Source organism: Rhinatrema bivittatum, chromosome 5 (genome assembly GCF_901001135.1).
Source record: "Rhinatrema bivittatum chromosome 5, aRhiBiv1.1, whole genome shotgun sequence".
Classification (NCBI taxonomy): domain Eukaryota; kingdom Metazoa; phylum Chordata; class Amphibia; order Gymnophiona; family Rhinatrematidae; genus Rhinatrema; species Rhinatrema bivittatum.
This window is the reverse complement of record NC_042619.1, coordinates 304,716,541-304,733,961: the sequence shown is the minus strand read 5'-3', so window position 1 is coordinate 304,733,961 and position 17,421 is coordinate 304,716,541. Positions and strand designations below refer to the sequence as shown.

General features: G+C 42.9%; 1 protein-coding gene across 7 annotated transcripts in view; it reads right to left on the bottom strand.

Annotated features, from left to right (window-relative positions):
* The window catches only part of CAMK2B (calcium/calmodulin dependent protein kinase II beta), an 858,678-nt gene that overhangs the window by 574,770 nt on the left and 266,487 nt on the right, over positions 1-17,421 (bottom strand). The gene's annotated exons all lie outside the window — the stretch shown is intronic.

Sequence of the window (17,421 nt, the reverse complement as noted above, 5' to 3'; positions counted from 1 at the left end):
GAAAGACTTCCACGAATCGAGAGAGGTCTTGGAGGAGAGCGTCCGAGTACTCCCATAGTGGAGAGGCCCAGGATAGGTTATCTTGGTTGCATCGCCTGAAAACGCTGTGGGTTGCAGTGTAAACTGTATGTAACACTGGTTGATGAACCTTCTGCACAACTTCAGGTCCCTGTTAAAATGAGGAGGTGCTGGCAAGGGAATAGATGGCCTGGATGGTGCGGACTGAGCCGGAGGACTAGTTGAGGATACCGGCGAGATAGCAGGAGTAGGACCAGAGTCCAGTCAGGCATTGAGATGCTCAATGGAGGCTGCCAGTGCCTCGAGGTATGTTGCTGGATCTTGAGAGCCAGGCCTGGAATGGCTGCAGGGCAGAAGCCTCCGCCGGTTCCATGGCCTTCGCAACCTGTTGCGGAGGTGGACCCTTGGCCTGAGGTGGGGTTGGCGATACCTCTGCGGCTGGGAATTGTAACACTTACAGCAGTGGTGGATGGGAGTTCAGTCTCATCTGCATTTGCACAGACCATCAGGCTTTCTAATGTCTTGTATTCTGCCATGCTGAAACAATAGTAAACACCAATAGGATCATATAACAACTCTGAACAGCCCAGTACTGCTTTCAGGCTAAAGATGCAATCACTCCAGCCGATGCAATAATCTTGGTGCTAATAAAATGTGCATAGGTTTTCAGCTCATATTTTTAATGCCAAATGTTTTTTTTAACTCTCAATGCAGTAAGCTAATGATATGCTAATGCATCATGAGTTTAAGTACATAAACTGTTAAATATGCATGTAGCACAAGTCAAATGCATATTTTAACTAAGAAAACGGTGGAGGCATCCTTGACAGGCTATCCGGGAAAGTGGCAGCACTTTAAAACTTTTAAAACCTTTTTTAATCTTTATTTCATAGCGCTAGGAACTTAACTCCAGCTCTAGCCAGGGATTAAGTTTCCAGTGCTAAAAAAGGTGCACTGTCCAGATGCAGTCTCTGTGCATCGGTAATGCTCAATGCCCTCATTTGCAAGGGATTTCCATACAAGAGTGCTTAGCAGTACTTCCATTTGCAAACACATTTTTTCTGAATGCAAAACTCCTTTCTGCACGCAAAACTCTCTTCTTCTGAACACACCTTTCTGCATCGGCCTGACTTTTAGGGGAGGAAGCTAGCTGCAGATTTGAAACTTTGCTTCCTAGCTGACTTAGAACAGCTGAATGAAGCAGTAGAGGTGCATGCAGCAACCACAGTCCATGCCCAAATTGGCAGAGGGAATCCTCTAAATTTACTTTTCTGAAATATCCCCATAGCCAGATCTCTGCTGTATTCTCTGGCTGACGTCTCCTTTATATTTTCAACATCTTTTCACTGCCCTAGGCTCTCAGTGTCTAGCTTGAGCACCTAGATAGTCAGCTAAACCTTTTCCCCAGCTTCAGATATCAGATAAACTCAGTTCTTGGTTACCAAAAACATTTATTGAATGAAGAACAATTCAATACTTATAGTAGATTAGATGGTCCCAGAGTAGCTGCACAGATTGAAAAGACTGATAAAACTGTAATAAGCTTTCTCTGAAAACTGACAGTAGCTGTGGGTTAATAGTAAATAAAAAGCTTTTAAAAATGTATGCTTCCCAGAGCTCAAAAGAGGATGAGAACAAGTTGTTAGGCCCGCCAAGAGCCTTTTTCCAATGGAAAGTCTCTGCAGGAAGTCAGCTGTCCCAGGCATTCAAAGGGCCAAGGGACTAATAGGAAAGAAAAATGGCATAGAGAGAGAGAGAATACTGCAATAGACCCAATAGGAAGTTCAGAAACATTCAAACAGCAACTAGCAATAACCAATCAGGACAGGGAACTTTAAAAACCCTGCAGAAGGAGTTACATGATGTGGTGAGCTGAAGCGGTCATGTTAGTTTGAGCTCTGGGTGCCATCCCTCGCGAATCCACTGACATCACTAATTTACGGACTCTACCTAATTATTGAAAGCTCAGGAAGATTTCTCTGTCAATTGACAAATATATGTTGCGCTCCCCTGAATTGATGCCGGTGAAATTGGCCAAAAAAGAGAAAAGATTAAACTGGTAGTTGATAAAATGGCAGTCAGAAAGGCCTTCAAGACAACGCTCAGAGCTGACCGTTAGCAAGATTACAATGGCTGTAACTGCAGTTCTTGCAGATAAATTAGACACGATCTCAGCTCAAATAACAGATCTCAAAAGCACGCTTACCAAATTTGGGCCACGCATAGATTCTTTGGACTGGGAGACTGTTCTTAATCGAGGATGACACACTTTTGGCATTAGGCCTTCTTTAGCCACTGCCTATTCCCACTGAGCCATGGACCCACTTATCCACGGAATTTATTGACGATCTGCCCGCCTCTGAAGGGAAAATGGTGATTTGGGTTACGATTGACAGATTCTCCAAGATGGCTCACTTTGTTCCCCTCGCTAAGTTGCCCACAGCGCCTGAACTGGCGAACCTGTTTACCCACCACATCTTTCGCCTTCATGGACTCCCCCGACACATCACCTCGGATAGGGGCTCTCAATTCACGGCGAAATATTGGAGGACGCTCTGTAAAAGGTTTGGGGTCCAACTAGACTTCCCGACCACCTTCCAACCCCAAGCTAACAGCCAAGTGGAACGCGCGAACAGACATTAAAGACTTTCCTCCGGTCCTTCGTGGGAGAATTGCAGAATGATTGGGTGGCCCTACTCCTGTGGGCGGAGTTTTCGTACAACCACCACAAGCACTCTGCCACCGGCAGTTCGCCCTTCTGTACAGTATATGGGAAACGCCTTCGACCTCCCTTGCCCTTGCAGTTGGTAGTGCCATCTCCAGCCGTACAACTCACGGCCCAACAGTTGCGCCGTTTCTGGAGATCCACCCGGGAGAAACTTCAACGCACTGCGGTTTTGTGAAGAAGTTTGCAGACCGCCTACGTTGGCCAGCCCTGTCATTTCTCCCCGGGGATAAGGTTGTTGTGATCTACTCCTCAAGAAGGAGGAGTTAGCAATCTGTTGTAGATCTGTTGCTGGATACTCCTGTTGGAGGAGGAGTTAGCAATCTGTTAGAGGTTTGCTCCTGTGGAAGGCTATCAATTCTTCCAGCGAGTCAGGTGTCTGGCAAGCGGCCAGCTCGTCCTTCAAGCGGGTATCCAGGCCTCTGCAGATGAGAGTCTTGAGACATCAACCAGTGTTACATCTAGGGTCCCAGTGAAGTTCCACTGCAAGAGTCTTGAATTCTATGGCAAATTCAGCCAATGATCTGTTGCCTTTAAGCAGGCCCAGCGGCTGAATGCCAGACAAGCTCACTGGTCGCTGTCCTTCTCACAGTTTGACTTTGACCTCAGGTACTGCCCGGGGGGAAGAATACACAAGTGGACACACTCTCCCGCTCCTTCGAACCAGATGTCCCAGAAGAGCCGCAGCATGTCATTGACCTGGCATGTATCTTTCTGTCTGCATCTGTAACTGTGCCCACTGGGAAAACTGTAATTCCCCATAGGCTGCACGAAAAGGTGCTCAGATGGGCTCATGACTCCAAGGTTGCCAGGCACCCGGCCATTTCAGGACTGTGTTTTCCAGCGGTATTATTGGTGGCCCAATGTCTACCAGGATGTCCAAGCCTATGTAGATTCCTGCCCCACATGCGCTCAACAGAAGACACTGGTGGTTCGCCCCTGGGGTCTTCTGCAGCCCCTACCAGTTCCTCAAGAACCATGGTCCCACCTATCCACGGACTTCCTGGTGGATCTCCCTAGTTCTGATGGAAACACCGCGATCTGGGTAGTCATGGACCGGTTTTTCAAAATGGTTCATTTTGTTCCTCTCCCTAGGTTGCCTACCGCACCTGAGCTGGCAAGACCTTCTTCCTCCACGTCTTCTGACTGCATGGTTTGCCCAAAGTTATTCCATCTGATCGAGGACCTTAGCTTGTGGCTCGATACTGGTGGGTGCTCTGCCGCAAGTTCGAAGTGACCCTAGCCCTGACCACAGTATACCATCCTCAGGCCAATGGCCAAGCTGAACGCACAAATGTATTTATTTATTTATTTACAGTCTTTTCTATACCGTCGCTATGTTATATACCATCGCAACGGTTTACATGTAGGCACATAAGTAAGTTTGGAGTAAGCGTACTATAGTACATTCTAACAGGCGCCTGTTAGAATTCTCTCAAAAACTTCCTGCGAGCCTACTCCAATGCTCAACAGGATAACTGGTCCCAACTACTACCATGGGCGGAATTTTCTCACAAGTCCCACATCTGCGAGTCTACGGGGGTATCCCCCTTCTCCATCGTCTATGGTAGGCAACCCCAGCCACCTCTGCTGATGCCGCTCTCGGGTCCCTCGTCCGCGGCTCAGACCACTGCAGAGGCTATCCATGCAGTTTGGTCTCTCACCTCCAAGATGATTCAAGAAGGTGCTGACCGTTACAAGAGAAACTCTGATGCCCACCGGAGGCCCGATCCTGAGTACCAACCCAGTGACAAGGTGTGGCTCAGTATGCGCCACATCCGTTTAAAGCTTCCACCACAACGCCTGGCTCCTAAGTTTATTGGATCATTCTCGATCATCAGACGTGTTGGACCTGTGACCTATCAACTTCGTCTTCCCCCCATTTGGAACACACAGTACCTTCCATGTCTCCCTCCTTAAGCCTCTAATTCTCTCATGGCCTACTCACAAGATCCCAAAGCCTCCTCCTCTCGTCTCTGAGATGGACTCCACCTACCAGGTACGAGAGGTTCTCAATGTCCGTAAGAGGGGGCCGTAGATGGGAATACCTCCTTTCCTGGGAGGGATATGGCCCAGAAGAAAATTCCTGGGAACCTGCCATCAACATCCTCCTGACAGTCAGAGCTTGCCTTGGCAACAGGTCACCTCACTCGTTCCTGCTTTGCTTCCGTTTCTTCGCCCTGCTCTCTAGACCGACCTTGGCTCTTGACCCAGACTGTTCCTATGAGTTTGCCGCCGGCCTCTGACCTCTGGACTGGACCCGACTACGAGTTTGCCGCCTGCCTCTGACCCCTGGCCCGGACCTGACTGTGAGCTTGCCGCCTGCCTCAGACCTCTGGACCGGATCTTACTTCTCTCTGTTGCCTGCTGTGGCCTCTGGACTGGATTCTCGCTTCTCCTCATCACACTCCACGCCTGGCCATCTCCAGGATCATCCACACAGAGGCCCACCTAAGACCAGCCGGCCCCGGTACCCAGGGGCTCAACCTGCGGGGAACGTGGGCTGGTATTGGCGAAGTTCCTGCTTGCCTCTGCTTCTCGTCTGGCCTCACCTCTCAACAATGGGGACCTGTGGAGGCTCTCCCTCACAGGTAGCGCCAACCCCACCTCAGGCCAAAGGTCCACCTCCGCAACAGTAAGAGAAAGCATATTTTTTTTGAAAATGTAAGTTTTATTCAAAGTTTTTGCAAATTACAACCAAATAAGCCAAAACACAATATTTATAGTCCTCAATTCCCAATGTGCGACCCCCCCCCCACCCCTCGCCCTCTCCTTCCTCAGTCTGATAATAAAGTTGCACTTTTTTCTTCATTCCAGGTTTGAAACACTGACCAAACTGCCTCAAACTTTTCAGTTCTGTTACACCTTATCGCCATAAGTTTTTCCATCTAGTAAATGAATAAAAGTCTTTTATACACTGAGAGTTTACTGGGTGCAGTTTTTAGTTTCCACTGTGCTGCTATTTCACACCTTGCTGCAAGCAAAATTTGAGTGACCAATTTGTCTGTCTTCCTTGGTATCTCATCAATTGATGCTGATAGTAAAAATGTTAACAGATCTTTGTTCACTGTGAATTGAGTAATGCCCAAAATTAAATGATTTATATGTCCCAATATTGCACAATTATAGGACATGACCATCACAATATATGACCCATCATCCCTCTATCCCACATTCCCTCCGATGAATGTGTCGACGGTGGTTGCCTCGGCAGAGTCGGCCGCTAGGAGTGCATCAATTGGGAGTCCGTGTCAGGTGGTGGACAATGCTTATGTGCGTGCTTCGTGATCAGGGTCGTGGCCCAATCCCGCGATGCAATCGATGCAGAAGAGGACCGAGCCCTTTCCCTCGGAGTCAGATGGTCCTTCCCAGGCTTACCTCCCGTTTCCTTTCTGGCTATGGAGGAGGGCTGAAGAGAGGAGGAATGCCTTCTCTCCTCGTGATGTTTAGGCCCTCGTGCTGGAGAGGAGTGAGTCGATCGCTGTGAAAGGGCATAGGAGCCCAACTGCTCCTCCTCCCGATGTTGGGCTATTTTCACTGCCCTTTGCCGCTGGGTCTGAGGAAACATCTGACCACAATCCTCACAGGATGCCTAGTCATGCTCCGGCCCCAGGCACAAGTAGCAACGATTACGTCCATTGGTGATGGACATAATCTTGCCACATTGGCAGAACTTGAATCCCAGGGGGCTGGGGCCCATCGTAGCACTGAAAAGTGCTGTTTGGGAGATCTCCGAAGTGAAATTGAGATGAGAAATAGAGAAAAAAGCCAGAGGAGAAGATTCTACGTCCATTGCCATGCGGGGGAAAGGAGAACTGAAGCAGAGGGGGCAGTCACGCGGGAAGGCACCGCGCAGGCACGCAAGAACAAAGCTATGCACATACTTGGAGAAATTCCTGCATCGGGCCACCAGGGGGCGCCCAGACAGCATGGTTAATTCATCCTGCTTATCTGTGGAAAAATGAATAATTATATTCTGTGAATTATGAAAAAATGTATGTAAGAAAGAATGATTAACTGTACAGGTAGGCTAACAGCATCTGTGTGAGAGCAGGGATGACTAAACCTTTTGAGCCATGGCTCCCCCCCCCCTTCTAGTCATGCAATTAGTTGGGCCCCCCCAAGATTGATATTTATTAACCAATCTTGGGGAGCCCCAACCAATACATATAAACACACACACACACACACATACACACACATATACATACATGAAGAGTTGTCACCAGGCAACTACATTGCGAAAATGGGTTCAAAGTACCTATTTTGTTTCTCTTCAAGTTGCTGAATGGAGAAAGCTCACAAACATGCACATACACACAGACACAGGGAGTTTGACACAGAGAGAAACAGATACCTCATACTCAGACAGACACAAACACCTCATACCCAGACTAAGGGGCCGATGCAATAAAGTCATGTAGAAAGCGGGCGCTGAACAGTCAGCCCAAGGAGGGCGCCTTGCAATATTAAAATTAGGCATCCTTGCTAACACGAACCCAATCGATTTTCGTGACCACCGTAAGCCGGTCACGAAAACCGACGCCGAGTTTTTCGGCGTTGGTTTTCCTTACTGGCGGACAGCCAGGAAAACCAACGCTGATAAACGCAGCTTTTTTCTGCTTTTCTGTACTTTTTTTTGATGCGCACAGCTATTAACGGCTGCTCCAGGCAGGCATTAATAGATGACAGTTAAATGTGTGGCCGAGACACACATTTTTTTATTTGCATTGGGAGTGAATGCCTAATAGCCTCATGCACATGCATTTGCATGTGATGATCACTATTAGATTCACTCTGCTTTGGACGCGTGTTGAATATGCGCTAATCCCTTTATTGCATTACGGGATTGATTAGCGCCTATTCTACCCGTGTCTGACTGCAGAGTGCACTCGGCTCAGCGCACTGTATTGCATTGGCCCCTAAGAGAGTAAAACAGATACCCAGACAGAGAGATATATCCCATACCCAAACAGACAGTTATTTCCATACCCAGACTCAGACACCCCACAGAGAGATAGAAACTCAACACCCAGACAGGCTCAGAGATACAGATATACCACACCTAGACAGAAAAACAACAGACACATAAAGAGGCATGGACATAACCTACCCAGACAGACAAACACAGGCACACACCAGATCCAGACACAAAGGGGCTGATGCAATATAGTGTGCTCAGCTTAGCGCACAGCTTGTCACGCAGTTGGACGCACATTTTGAATGCGCTAGAATAACTCCCGATGCAATAATGAGATTAGTGCATCCAAAACAAACATCCAAACCAGCACGTACCTAATAACGCTCATCACATGTAACTGCCATGTTATTACCCCCAATGCAAAACATCACCATGCGCCCGACACAAACATTTTAATAAGCAAAAATTAATACCAGCCTCGGAGCTGGCATTGTCTTGACACGATCCATGTTTCCACAAAAAAGCAAAACATACTATGCATTTCTGTGGTTCCTCCTACTTAATATCTTCACAATATTAAGTAGGTGGAACCACAGAAAGCAGCATCAGGAAAAGAAAGTCTTGACGGCAATCAGATTAGGAAAAAGGACGCTCAATTTACAGCATCTGTTTTCCTAACCCGTGGCAGTGCATGGGTTAGGAAAACAGACACTCATAAATTGAGCGTCAGTTTTCTTAACCCACGCACAGCCATGTCTCTTGGGTGCCCGAATCCAAGGAAGTGCTAAGGACACACAATTGATCCCTAGCTCATGCTTTTTAGCACGGCACCTCATTAACATACTAAATTGCATGCCCTAGAGAGGTGGATGGGCCTGCGTTAGGAAAATGGGCACTCAATACGAGTGCCCATTTTCTATGCACTTTTTTGCATTGGCCCCAGAGAGAAAAAAGCAGACAAATCACAACAAACACAGAGAAAAGCCACCAGATAACACAGAGACACATACTCCACACTATACCCAGTCTCACAATGTCACATATCACTATTGTAAGAGCTGGAAAAATTTTCAAAAATTTCTGTCGTTCCTCCCAGGCTCTGGGGTACCAAAAGCAGAGTAGGATTTTCCTAGTTTTGTTAACCTGCTGGAGGGTGGGAATTTTTTTTATATATATAGACCCTTACAGTGTGATCAACCAGGGACTGTTAGGAAGTTAGTCTTCACCCTAGTAGCGAAAGTGATTGCCTTTTCTTATCACTAGTCCCTTCACTGTGAGCACACAGAAGCTTTCACCCCCATAGTCTGTTCTGTCAGTTAATTTCTTTTTGGGGTTTGTATTAGTGTGACTTTCTGTAACCTTAAGCATTACTACAAGAAAGACAGGGTGGAGGGCATGGGGGATGCACACAAATGTATTGGCCCCTGGGCACTGGAAACCCTCGCTATGCTACTGGGCCATGGTGAAGACCCTCTCTTGAGTCTCATGCAGGCACACAAACCAAACAGAGGGGACATCCAACAGACCCTTCTGAGATGAAGGTGTGTGATCACTTGACATGAGATAGCAATGAACCAACATGAATTAAAAGAAGGCAAAGAGTTCCATTTTTCCCAGCTACATAACAGAGAATAGAAGACAACAAATTGTTACCGTGAAAGTTTATAATAAAAGATTGTGACTGCTGTCGTGGATTATATATAAAAAATACTCTGGGAGCCAAGAATTCTATTTCTTTTGAGGCGTGATTAATGAGCTCTCCTTCCGTAACCTTGATATCTGATACTTCCTGCCCTGCAGCACCCCCTGCTATTTCAGAAATGAGACCCCCATACACAGCTCTGCCAGTGCCTTGCAGTACCTTCTACTATTCCAGTACAGAGACCATCAAACACAGCTCTGTCAATGCATTTCAATCCTGCCCTGCATCAACTTCTGCTATTTCAGTAGCCACATTTAGAAGAAGGATTTCCGTAAGCATGTTTTAGGAGGAGGAATAAAAACAGATTGCATTTTCAAATCTAACACTTGGATTCACCAAGCCGCAATTGTTTTCACAGGAGGGGTTCCAGTATAACAGGGAGGGTGTTGCTGTGATAGTGAGGCCACTCCCTCAAAAAAAGATTGTGCTCTATGGAGAGTTCTTTAGTCTCTCATACAAAACCGCGGGTCAAAAGATCGTGGCGAGCAGTCCTTTAGTTGCTTAGATCTGATCCCTGGATCTTGCCCCATTCACATGACTGGAGCAAGGTCAGGTTGGCACCATTTTGAAAACCTGTGCGGGGTACCATGGGGGTACCCTGGCATTCAACAAGAGAACATCATCTTATTTTAAAGGTATGGGGGGGGGGAGGGGTGCAGAAGCGAGGTCAGGGGATGGAGAGTGGTGCTTGGGGATATGGACGGGTTCAGACAGGGAACCCTGACCCACCAATGTATTTTTTTAACACCTTGGGGGAGAGAGGGAGGGGGTGCTGGAGGGGCCTGACCAACCAATGCTTTTATTCCTATCTTTAAGTGGGGAGGGGAGTACCAGGGGGGCCCTGACCCACCAATGCTTTTATCCACACTTTCGGGGAAAGGGGGACCCTGATCGACCAATTATTTTAATCTTCAATTTTGGGGAGATAAGGCTGTTGCCACACAATCATTTAAGTCATTTTGATACATTTGGGGAATCGGGGATACATCGAGTGGTGGCACTGGGATAAGTCAGGGGTCATCTCTGACCCCTGCTCTACTTCCCTACAGAACCTTTTTTTACAGCTGTGGCAAGTTGTTTTTTTTTTTTTTACTGGGCCGTTTAAATGTAACGCAGGAGCCTCGGGACCAACATTAGGGTCCCAGGGCTGCCAAGTGACATTTATCAAAATCCCAGAAGGTATTTTATCATGGCTGACCACATCCTTGGGTGGCTGCGATAAAATATTAGCATCAAATTGCCTCATAATGAGCTGCTTTTCATGTATTTGCATTATTCATGCATGCAAATTGCATGCAAAGCAGCTCATTGTTCTAGAGGAGGCAACATGGGTGGGGCCATGCATAATATCACATATATCGTGCAATAGCACAGTTTAAAAATTGTTCCCCCACATTTTAAACAAATTAGCAATTTAAGATACACATAGTATGCAAAACTTTAGTATTTATTTATTTATTTATTTATTTATTTAAAACTTTTATATACCGGCATTAGTGTGCAAACATCATGCCGGTTTACATTATAACAGACAGCTTGGAAACAAAGTACAATGAACAGGGAGGGGGGAGGGGAGCATAAAACGTGCAGGTTACACAAGAGAAAAGTAGAGCAGGAGGAAGTATAGCGTAACTCGTAATGAGATATTAGGAGGTGTAACAAGAGAGCAATAAGGTAAATATATACAGGGTATAAAATTGAAATATTTACAAGAGCTATGATAAAAACATTATTCACATGTCAAACATGTGAATAATGTTTGAATAATGAAAAATACAGTCTGATAAGTATCCCTTATCAGACTGTATTTTTCATTAATGAAACTAAGAGAAGAGAAGTAGACATTATATCTACATGGTACAAAGTTAAACATAATAACATGTTATCTTTCTGCAATTTTTAAATCAAAATTACTATTTGCTGATTTTAACAGACTGAAAATAATATATGGCATGTGAAAAACGTTGCATACCCTTTCAGTCAATACTTTGTAATACGTCCTTTGGCAGAAATAACAGCTTCCAAACATTTCCTGTAGCCTGCTAAGAATCTTTTCCTGCTTTTGGAATTGTTTTTATACTCATACTTGCATAACTACTAGCTTAGACATTTTAGGTCTCCTTACATGTACTCCCCACAGATTTTCAATAATATTCAAGACTGGGAACTGTGAAAGTAATACATATTTCTTTCCTGTAAGTACTTTATGGTTGATTCTGAGGTATATAGATCATTGTCTTGCTGAAATATCCAACTTGTTTTCAATTTCTTCACTGACTGTGGGATATGTTCCAAAACATTTCAGGCTTATCAAGGTTTTGTTTTGCATTTTTTAGATGGCTTTTGTGATTGGGTCATAGTAAAGGTGTCCTTCTGACAACTCTCCCTTGCAGAACATTGTTGTGTAAACAATGCTATACTGTAAACCTGTAGACATCTACTCAAGTGTTAGCTAAACTTTTCAACAGGTTATTTGCAGTGAACTGTGGGTTCTGTTTTACAGATCTGACCAGATTTTGGACAGATCTATCAGAGATTTTTCTTGGCCTTACACATCTTGCCTAGACTTCAACAGTTCCATGTAATTTCCATTTCTTAACAATGTTTCTGACAGTTGAAATTGCTAGCTGCAAGCATTTAGAAATTTTTTTATTGTTTTCCCTTTCATTTTCAAATGCTCAGGCAGCTCATGCTTTTGGAAGCCCATGGATTTTGAAAAATAGTTAAGAACAGCAGTCACAACCTTGTAGGAATATTTGTTGTATTGTCTTCATCTTATTAACTGAAGGCCTAACAAGTCAATCAACTTTTTGAACCTTATTAACAACTTTTTAAAAAAGGAGTAATGAATCAACTAGATGGATTTCTAAATTTTTGCACATCAAAACACAACGAAAAAACTCCTCTCTGAGTTATAATGCCACAATTTTAATGTCCACAATATATGTGATAACTTGGAGAATTATCAATCACATGCCATAATCCAAAATTGAAAATTTGTCAAGGGACCTTCATATGCTCTTTTGGGCTTTATAATAAAGTTGCAGATTTGTATTATAGATTGGCTTCTGAGGCAATGATAATGTACGTGACATCAAATGATTGGACAGTTAACTCAATATAGCATCTTCTCGTTTATTTCTAGAATGAGATTTGTCGGCATTTTTTTAAACCACACCACCAGATAACTTTTTGACAACTTCTTCATCGTCTACACTGTTATGTGCAAGTATGCTGATCACATTGCTATATGCAAGTATGCTGTTTAAATCTGCGGTACTATTGAACGATTCCCTGAGGCAGGAAGATTCTGAAACACGGCTCGTGTTGGGGACATAAAGGAACATGAATACACACTTTAATTAAGATAAGTGACTTTCGATTAATTTTCATCATATGTTGGTTTCAGTAAATTCAGGTTGGTTTTATCCTGTGTTATGGATATCCCTTTAGCGCACAATTGTTACATTTGCCAAGCACAAACAAACTTTCGGTGTTTGAATTTTACTCAATACGTGGACTTTATTTTTAATTGCATAGTTAAAACATATATAAAAAGATAAAAAACGGGACAGTTAAAGAATGTCTTATATTATGGGACCGATTATTATATTTGAGGGCTAGTAACTGTTGGTTACTTTCAGAGTACTGTAGTAATGCGATGAGCCCATTTCTAGGAAGGTCCTTTTTAAAATTTTCAATTTTGGATTATGGTTTATGATTGATACTTCTCCAAGTTATTACATATGTTGTGGACATTAAAACTCTAGCATTATAACGCAGAGAAGAGTTTTTTTAATTTTTTTAATATTAATTTCTCACTCTTTTTTTGATCTTTTTTTGGCTAAATTTTGCACATGCCATATTCACTTTTTTTCTTATTTTCAATCTGTTAAAATCTGTAAATAAATGATTTTATGAAGGGGACAAGATGGCCACGAGTCAGTAGACGCTGTGCTGCTGAGCTCTCTTTTCCTGCATAGTTTCTCGCTCTAATCTGACATGGCACCCAAAGAGGAAGGGAGAAATTCAGGGTTTTTCCCACAGAACTCTCCTTATGTCCTGGCCATCAGTTGTCAACTTTGCGTCTTCTGTGAACTCTCGGAGTCTCAGCAGTGAGGTCCCTGTTGCAGTACTCGACGAGGGAGTGTTGGTGCTTCCTGGGGACGAGGTTTCCCTCAGCCCCAAGAACAGGCTCTTCCAACGGCTGATCAACATGCCCCCTCCGATGCCAGCCACCAAAATGCTGGCAAGAATACTGATGCCAGCGTCCGTGCAGGTGGGAGCCAAGGACATTGCCATGTCTACTACTACAACTTTGTTGGCTTCTGACAGAAGTGGCTGGAACTGCTTTTTCTTCTTTGTCCTCCGAAAGCACTGGTCTAGTAAGAGGACAGGTTTATTCTTCTTTCGGGGGCTATTTCCTCTTGGCGATTCCACTGTTGCAGGAGCCCCTTCAGGTGACTGTTAAGCCGGCGGTTATTACTTTGGAATCACTCTGGGAACTGTTGGAGAATTTTGCCAAGATTTTGTCCTCTTCTGTATCTAAATTGACTTTGTTATTACTAAACTGGATCCTATGGTTGCGCAACATGGAAGTTCCATCGAAGAGCATTCTAGGCAACTTGCAGTAGTTTAGCAAGACATTGCAAAAAAAAAAAGGCGGGTTCCGTCTATCTCTATTTGGGATAATGGAGTCCTATCCCGTCTCTATTCGGGATAATGGAGCCAATCCCGTAGGAGAACTCTTCTCGTCGGTTCAATCTCAGAATTTTGAATTTTCCTAAGATTTTGGGCAAACTCCCGATAGTTACCTTAAAAAATATTTTCACCAAGTTCTGGATGTTCCACCTGAATAAATCTCCTCTTATAAATAAATTAACTTTTTTTGCTGTCATCTTCTCATGCTTTCCGTGAATGCTTCAGCTGGGAATCAATTTCCCCCTTTGAATCTCACAGAATTTCTTGAGTCATATGGTCCAGAAATAATAGACAGGGTTACTTTTGTCTCCGATTGGATCTTTCTAAAGTGATGTCCTTATACTTTTGGAATTTAAATTCTCCTTTTTACAAGCCAAAATCTGTGTATTTTTCCTGATATCTCTAGGCTTACCTAGCAAAAGAGAAAAATATTTTTAGCTCTCAGGAAAGATACCCTTGATCTTCTTTCGTATTACTTACCCTGTAAATATTTTGTAAAGTTACATTCAGATACTTTTGTGGGGGTTTTTTTGCTCTTGAGCAGCTACAATCCTTCCTTAATGCTAATTAATTATTTATTAATTAATTAATTATTCTTCTCCAGTTTCTGCCTAATCCTTAGTTATTAGAGACCTTTATTAATGCACAGGGGCCCTTACTCGCTATTAGCCTTTCTTTTGAGTTGCTTATTGTTACTTCCCTGGATTTATTTCCCCTCTCTATTTTTTTCTGTTTCTTTTATATTTGGGGATGATAATAATGATAATATGTGTTTTGTTTCCAGTATGTCTTATTGGATATAATGGAAATGTATCTTGAGTTATGATTGTTTCCTTTTCTTTTTTGGTATTATCCTCATATTGCCTTTACAAAGATTTATGATGCTTTGTATGTGAATTCAAATTGCATAAATAAAAAGTTGAAAAAAATCAGTAAATAAACAGTAATTTTGCATTAAAAATTTCAAAAAGCTATCATATTTAACTTTGTACAAAGTAGAGGTTATATTAGCTTCTGTTTTCTTAGCGATTCAATGAAATATACAATTTGACCAGGATGCCTAAATGTTTGTACATAACTGTGCCATAGAGTCCCTAATATCCATGAGGAACTTAAAATGCCTCAAAGTCTTACAATTATGTAATTAATCAGTTACACTTGAGTAAACTGAAGCACAGGGTCACATAACAAGTCAATGACTGAGGCAGAAGGAGATATAGTGACAAATTCAGGATCCCAAGAGTGGGTGAGCTTGGATTTAGTCCCATTTGCTGTTGTTCTCTAATCTTCAGCACTACTAGCCATGTTCTACAAAACATGGATTAAAAGAAAAGCATACTTAAATCAGATAGTAAATTATCTTTTTTGTCCTCTCTAAGGTCCCCAAAAATTCTAATCATGGAGCAGCTCATGGGACAGTTTCCCCCAACTCACTGAGGATAAACAGGCTTACGGTCATAGTTGGAGAGGGCATATAAAAGAACCGTACAAGGTTGCCTGTTGTCCTTCCCCTGAGATGTTTTAGTAACATGTCTCAAACTTTCAGCACAACAAAGTGACCAGCAGTTAAAACGCTGGTGTTTGCAACCCCCATTGCTGCTACTTTAACTACTACCCTAAGGCATGTTGAGATTGTAGGCTCTACTTTTCCTATTGAGCATGCATAGGACTATAAGTTTCAGTATGCCTTTTGGGGTTTTGTTTTGCTCCTGAGCAGCTACAATCCTTCCTTAATGCTAGGAAAATAATTACTTCTCCAATTCTGCCTGATCCTTAGTTATTAGAGACCTTTATTAATGTACAGGGGCCCTTACTCGCTATTAGCGAGTAATGGGGGTATCATATTACCAGAATTGAGTTGGCCTGACCGTAATTACCAGGAATGAAAGGATCTGAGAAAAACAAATTCCTCCCTGACTCTGAGAACCACCAGAGAGAGTGGGGAAATTAACACTTTTAGATTACCATTAGGAAGATCCTGCAAATGAACTACTCACTAAATAATCTCAAGGCTCCTGATTATCAAGTCTAAAATGATCCAGATCTGGTGTTGACCCATTGCATGCATGGCATTGCAGTCCTTATTTCCCTAATAAAATCAGAACTACAAATCTTAACATGCAATGGGGCAAAACTAGGACTTGCACAGGCTGTCCCTTGTGACCTGGAGTCATCTGATAAGCCTACCTATTTATTTATTTATTTATGTAAGTATGTAAAAGCATTTATTACCCACCCTTCCTACATTCAGTGCGGGGTACATTTCCCGGTGATAGCAGGCTGAATTAGCCATGCTGTCTGGGAGCGTCGTCACGCGACCGGCAGGTGGAGCTTCTCCTACAATTCAAAGTTTGAACTCTGTGCTTCTGCACGGTGAGGTTCCCGCACGATTGTATCATTTACCTCAGTCTCTTTTTTTCCGCGAGCAAGACTGCATGCGGGCGGTTTTTTCTCCTTCACCTCGTCTCTTAATTTTTTGGATTTTTCTCAAGAATTCTCACTTAGCGATGGCTCCGAAGCCATCAGGGTTTAAGTATTGCCAATGTGGCAAAATTATGTCCATCAGTTACAAAAAATACAAGTTAATTTAATTCAAGGGGACAAGGCCCAAAATAGAAACCTAGAAAAATTAGAAAATGAAGCGAGGTATTTAAACCTAAGAGTCAACAATTTTCCATTAATAAGATTTTCCTCGCTACAAGATCAGTTTAAAAAATATATGATAGATATTTTACAGATCCCTAGAGAAGCTTCTCCTCCCATTTCTAAAATATATTACTTAAAGTCAACTAATCTATTAGAGGAACAAGTATCTTTATTGGATGTATCTCATGTATTAGAGTCTTCAAATGAAGAGTCTATAGAAAAAAAAGGAACAGTTCCTTTTCCCCTCAGATAGGGATACTATTTTGAGATTGTTCCTTAGAAATAGAATGAAAAAATTTTATGACTACCAGATTTGGATTTTTCCTGATGTTACACAAGAGTAACTCAAGTTAGACAGAAGCAGTTCCTTGAATTGCAAACAATAGCTGACCAATTAGGAATTCAAATGTTGTTTAGATATCCATGTAAATGCTTAATTCGATATGAAAATAATAGATATGTGTATTTTGAGCCAGAAGAATTAAAAGCATTTTTGGAAGCAAAAAGGATATTGGGGAATAAGTAGAGAGTCTAGTTATCAGTATAGAAGCAATACCTTCAGTTACAGATGATGTATTTTCCTGATATAGCTCATGTAATGATGGTGGTTGGATATCTGTGTGATTTCTTAGTAATAGGATATTTGAAGTCGTATAACTTTTATTAGTTGTAAAGATGGAGAATTAGTAATAATTGTTATATATATGA